The 6407-nt window shown below is 41.6% G+C and overlaps 1 long non-coding RNA gene across 1 annotated transcript; it reads left to right on the top strand.

Moving 5' to 3' along the window:
• The first annotated feature begins 1988 nt into the window (after positions 1-1988).
• LOC138633100 (uncharacterized) lies at positions 1989-6351 on the top strand. Its single transcript, XR_011311855.1, has 3 exons — positions 1989-2060; positions 2234-2316; positions 4358-6351. It is a non-coding gene; the product is annotated as an uncharacterized lncRNA (long non-coding RNA).
• Positions 6352-6407: the final 56 nt, after the last annotated feature.

Genomic DNA, 6407 nt, shown 5'->3' with positions numbered 1-6407 from the left:
TTGTTTTTGCTCATCTAAACCATAATACTTGATGTTAAAATCACTACTAGTACACTTTATATGTTGGCCTTGGGAAAAAAACAAAACACTCCAGTTGTAAATGCAGCCTTTGATGTATCTTGGCCAGTGTTTCGATTATCAGACCAGAGAACTGACTGGAATGTGGATGGGAGACACACGCACGCACGCACGCACGCATACAAATACACAAATAGAAGCTTCCATATGCTCGTGTGAATTATTTATTGAGCAGCGCAGCCCCTCCAAAAGGTGTTCGATCGGAAGAAGTGTGTGTTTTGTGGCTTGATGAAGAGGAGGGGGAGCGAGAGTGTTACGAAATGTACCAACCGGGCACCTGAGGACGGGTGAATGAGGCGTAACGAGGACATTACAAAGTCCCACCACAGTCTTCTCGGTTAAAATGAGATCAGAAAATAACAAAAATGATATCTGAGTAAGATAAAACGGTGTATTCTGTGTACATTCTCATTTTTGCAGAAAGCATTTGAGCCTTTTTAACATTTTACTGGATGTAATTTCCAAGATGTTTTCCTGCTATAATCATGTTGTCCTCCTACTGGCTCTTTAGATGTTCTTCATCACATATATGTCATTTTTATCAGAGGAGAAAAAGACTGTTTGATTGTGTTGACCTCTTGAAAAAGGAACCCTGCAAAGAGCCACGATAAACTCTAGACTCTAGGAAAGCAAGTGGAGAGAAAGAGGCCACTGCATCGGGAACACAGTCGCACTTACTGTAAACGTCTCTGGGATGTGTGCTCATGAATTATCATACAAATTGACTCTGTTTTCATGTGCAAGCATCACTTATGTAAGTCTTAGAATCTTTGTCAACTTAATTTACAGAACAGTTTGACTTCCATTAAAGCTGCTGTGCGACTGGAGCTGTCCATGGTGCTGAGGTTAGAGCCGTACTCATTTTACACTTGTTCTCGGACATCATAATAACTGAATGTTTGTTCTCACGTTCATTGTTCAAGCACGTTGTAGCTGCAGTTTTACCCACAATGCATAGCAAAGATCAAATGTTCACCACTTCACTTTAGGGGCCACAAACATGATGAACACACGAGGAACTAATGCTTAGTTCATGATGATGTCATGATGCGCGCTGTCCTGCAGTCGGTCCAATAAGAACTCATCATGATCGTGTTTAATAAATCATAATCACCGATGATGTACTCACCTTCCTTAATGCTTTAATTAACGTGTTGTTCAAGCATGAGATCATGAATGAAAGACTTTGAAGTCATGTTACTTCCTGATGACATAATGAGGTTTTAACTCGTGAAGTAATGCTGAATTCATCCTTGATAATTCACTCACCCTTAAGCGAAGTGTTACCCCTGATATTAACTAACAAATTACAAGTGTACTGTTTTAATGGCATTTTAAGGGAGCAGCAGACGGGACAGCAGAATCAGCTTAAACTAAAAACACTATGAAAGAAGAGTGACTTCATGGAGTCTAACAACAGAGTGAGAGCTAACCTGTGTCCCAGCCTGTCCCTGTTCTTGTGTAATCTGTCTCATATTTGTGTGTGTGTGTGTGTGTGTGTGTGTGTGTGTGTGTGTGTGTGTGTGTGTGTGTGTGTGTGTGTGTGTGTGTGTGTGTGTGTGTGTGTGTGTGTGTGTGTGTGTGTGTGTGTGTGTGTGTGTGTGTGGTTACACTACTCACACTGCAAGAGACTTGCGCAACACACGACAGAGTATCTGAGTGGATAAGAGAGTTCACGTACCTGTATGTCTGAGACTGCATTTATTACACCTGGACTGAGGTGCAAACACCTGTCGCATTAGTATGGCTGTGTGTCCGCTCATTTACCTCTCAGATGTGTGTGTGTGTGTGTGTGTGTGTGTGTGTGTGTGTGTGTGTGTGTGTGTGTGTGTGTGTGTGTGTGTGTGTGTGTGTGTGTGTGTGTGTGTGTGTGTGTGTGTGTGTGTGTGTGTGTGTCTGTTCATGTCTGCAGGACATATCTGTGCCCACCGATGCAGCAATAATGTTCATCAGAGCACGCATGGCAGCCTGCCCATTTCCAGGTACTTTCTCACACACACACACACACACACACACACACACACACACACACACACACACACACACACACACACACACACACACACACTCTGTGTATTGCTGTTCCCTGCTTTTGTACCATTACTGTGATGCGAAGTAATGGGAATTTTTGTGGGCGTGTCTGTTTGATTGACAGGCCTGTGGTGCAGTCAGGTTACGGCTATCGTTGGGCGGGACGTAGTATCGCCCGGGTTTCCAATCAGATCGAGTCAGATCCACGTAAGGTGGTTTCTTCTTCTATCATCGCCATATTCATCATGTTCTTTTTTTTATAATGTTTTATAGTTTGGTTGAAGAACTTGTCATTTGGTAACTGAACTATTAAACTAAAACCTACTGTCTTGTTGATCCAGCATGAGCCATATTAGGCCCGTATCGTAAGTAGGACATTCACACTGTAGCATTTACAGAGTCTAAAGGTTTGAGTTTGTGACCTGAATCCCCAGACAAACTGGGAAAGTCTTTGCAAGATGAAATGAGCGGGTCACACCCTCCACCGCATCCATGATTACCAAAGAGATCCCCCTGAGCAAGGCACTTAACCCCACAGCTGCTCCAGAGCTGATCCGAGGAGCGTGGTTCTCCTGGGAAGCCCTCATAGCTGAATGCTCATCGCTGAATGTGAAACAGCTACATGTAATGTGTTTAATGCACATAATGTATGTGTTACTGTATATGGAAAGCATCATTGTTGAGTCCACCATTTTGGGACATTTTGTAGCCTACAAACTATTCATGGTTCCCAGAGGATCGATACAAAGGTTATTTGTGATTCCTTTCATTTTTTTTTCCTCCAACATCACCATCAAGTCGAGACATTATGTTTCCCAGAATCACAAATTAGCATCAAAGCACAAAGTTTCCACCACTTCTGTGTGACAACTGTTTGATGAACCGGCATCAAATTCAGGACAGACATGAGTCGTTTTTAGATGATGAATCTTGATGACTTTGGTAATCCTCTCACTTTTCCTCTAGTGCCACCATCAGGCTGATATTTGTACTGATATTTTATGCTGTCTGTCGTTTTTAGTCCTAATTAGCAAATGTTAACGTGACATAAACAACTAAGATGGTGAACATGATTTAATCAGCATGTTGCCGTTGTAAGAATGTTCGAAAGCTGATGTTTTTTTTACACACCAAGCACTCCTGTATCTTCTGTAAGTGGCCTCACAAGTCAATTTTTTTTGTTGACCCATCCATCCGCCCCGACCTCCTCCACTTTGTGTCTCTGTAACAGCGTCCCCTGACTTCCTGTTGTGCTCCAGTTATAATTACTACGGCAACTAGAGAATTTCATCACTCGAACCTTGAACATTTGTCCTTTGAGATGTGTCCTGAAGCATCTCATGCTGCCTCACAGGATTGCTGGAGATGCTTGCACTAAAAAAAAAAAAAAAAACTCGTCAGGACAGTCTTATGATTTCAGTATTTAGTTCTTGTGTGGAGTTTTTTCCATCACACCTCCACCATCTGATCGAACACATTTCTCATCCCCCCCCCCCCCCCCAGTGTGATTTTATTTATTTTTTTGCTGCTTTTATGTGGAAAAGCTGGTGTGAAAAAGATGTAATCCAGACTCATCAAAGCTCTTAATACCCAGAAAATGACTTTTTAAAATAAGGTACAAAAATAGATTTTCTGTTGGAAAAAACACTCCTTCTTCTCAAAGACTGAATTAAGAGCCATTTGTCTCAGTTTTTGGGTTTTCTGAAGTTACAGGTGATTTATGTGTGTGTCTCACTGACTGTCTGTCTCCTGCTGTGTGACACACCGGACTCAAGAAATCAATTTTCAGATCCTTTGCGATTACAAATGAATTGCAGCTCCCATTTGTCTCCGGTAGGAACAGTGACAAAGCATTTTTTTCATCGCAAGATCTTTTCACAAAATCAGTCGCTCGATCTTCTCGGTTGTCGATAATTAAACCACAATGGTTGATATGTTCTTTAAAAACTCATTACAGTTACTGGCATGTTGTACATCTGCTGTTATCTCCCTGCATCCATTCATCCTGTTTCCAATGTCCTCAAATTAGTTTTGTTGTCAGCTTGATGATTAGAAAGGCACTGTTACCTGACACTCGTTGCCATGGTGACCAGGTTTCTGAAAGGTTTTTGTTTTGTTCTGTTCTCCTCACCAGGCTACCTCTGCTTTTCTCTCTGACCTCAAAATGCAGCAGTGGTTGTTTAACTGTTACGAAAAGATTTATTGAGCATTTCAGATTCTCTTTTTCTTTTTCTTTTTCATTTTCCAGAAGAACGTTGCAGAAACTGTGCGGCGGACCTGGGAACGGCCCAGAACATCCAAGCTGGAAGAAAGAACAAAAAGAGTATAGTCAAGAGTGTACTGAGTTTTCAAGTGGTCATTTGAAGAAGAAAGTTATATTATATATATATATATAAGTATAACTGCTGTTGGTCTAAATACTCACGTAGCTCACCACATCTGTTACTTCTCTAAGAAGTTGAATAGACACCAGCTACATTACAGCACGATGGAGAAGGAAGCACTCGCCTTGCTGCTTTTCTTGGGAAAGGTTACGACTGTGGTCGTAGTGTTGTTTTTGTGTATGTGTATTTTCTTTGTTTCGGCATGAATGAGAGTTGCGGCAGGTGTGTGTGTGTGTGTGTGTGTGTGTGTGTGTGTGTGTGTGTGTGTGTGTGTGTGTGTGTGTGTGTGTGTGTGTGTGTGTGTGTGTGTGTGTGTGTGTGTGTGTGTGTGTGTGTGTGTGTGTGTGTGTGCAAATGGCGGATGACGTTGAGTATTTGAAGCCGACGATGACGTTGCTCGGGGCAGGAGGAATTCCTCAAGGATCCATGTCATTGTCTGTTGTTAGTTGTGGAGCTCGTAGGGGTGAGCTGCCATTTCTGTTAACCGTTTTCTCCTGTGTTTTGGTTAAGATTAGGGAGGTAAGATTTTGTGTTTCTGTTTCATTGATTTTGGGGGGTAGGTTAGAAAACATTGCGTTCCTAAGATAGCATTGTTTTGTTTGTTGTTTTGGCCTCGGCTCACCCCGAAGGCATTTTAAATTCAGATTCTCAGGTTGTAAATAGTGTAAATAAATTCCTGTGGCAGCCTGGGGCCTGGGGAAGACGGAGGCAAAAACCTATATTCATGTTATGTCTCAGTTATGGCAGCTGAGCCAAACCATGCCCCCCTCCCACAACATCCAACAAAGAGAACATTCAAAGGAAATGAGGCTGACCTGTTGTGACAGTGTGTATTTCATGCCGATAAACCCGAAAAGCTGCACTTCAGCTATGATAAAGGAGACTATTGATCCCTTCTGACCTCAGTAATCCACTCATACAGACGAGCCTGCACACATTCACAGGCATACATTTACATAGCAACACACACACACACACACACACACACACACACACACACACACACACACACACACACACACACACACACACACACACACACACACACACACACACACACACACACACACACACACACATTGAATATCTGTCTTGTTCGCTCCTGCATTTGCAGACTAGTCTGTATGCAACAGGCTTTCCCCCTGATACCTTTGAGGATACAGATTTAGCAGATAGCACTTTGTCCATGAGACGTTAGTCCTTTTCACAGCAATAGAAAATCTTCACGGAACAGCTGCTGCCAGTGACCCAAACATCTGGGATGATGATGATGATCATCTTGTCACATCTCATTGAATAGTTGCGACCTCCGAATGACATATGTAACACAAAATATTTCAGTTTTATAGAATATGAAAAATTACACCTGTAGGCTTGAACACAGTTAGTGATGCAACCTGAGAATTGGATGATGGGAACTTCCAAGCATGCTTCAGTTATGTCTCCCTCATATGTTGTATGTAGTTGTAGCAAAGTCTGATGGTTTTGATGATTATATTCAAATTTGGTAGGGAAATAGAGCAAATACGGTATCAACTAAGCAGATGATATATCATTAAATTATTTTGAGGCCGTCGTAGAGCGGCTCTGTGTGTAAACTGAGTTTTAAGAATGATCAGATTACTTCAGGTGACTGTTTTGAAGTTTGTCCACATTAGCATGGACTAACTGATATTAAGTGTTGTTTCAGCACTGCATTTACTTAAAACTTGGAAATACAATTTTTTTATTTTGCCCCTGACCCGCCTAAAAAAATATTTCTTCTTAAAATAAATGCCTGTACATGCATACATGCATTGAACTACATACTTCAATATAGTTCCTTGTAAGATTTCTAAATCAGGGATCCAACCCAGTATTATACTAATACAACAGTATTTATCCTTTGTTTGTTCTCTCTTCTATTAAAAATTC

This window comes from Brachyistius frenatus, unplaced genomic scaffold (assembly GCF_029030835.1).
Source record: "Brachyistius frenatus isolate BFR_SWC_R1_liver_20210118 unplaced genomic scaffold, ASM2903083v1 Contig_207, whole genome shotgun sequence".
NCBI classification, from domain to species: Eukaryota; Metazoa; Chordata; class Actinopteri; family Embiotocidae; genus Brachyistius; species Brachyistius frenatus.
Note: the sequence above shows the minus strand (reverse complement) of the source record. Positions and strands in the feature narration are given on the sequence as shown.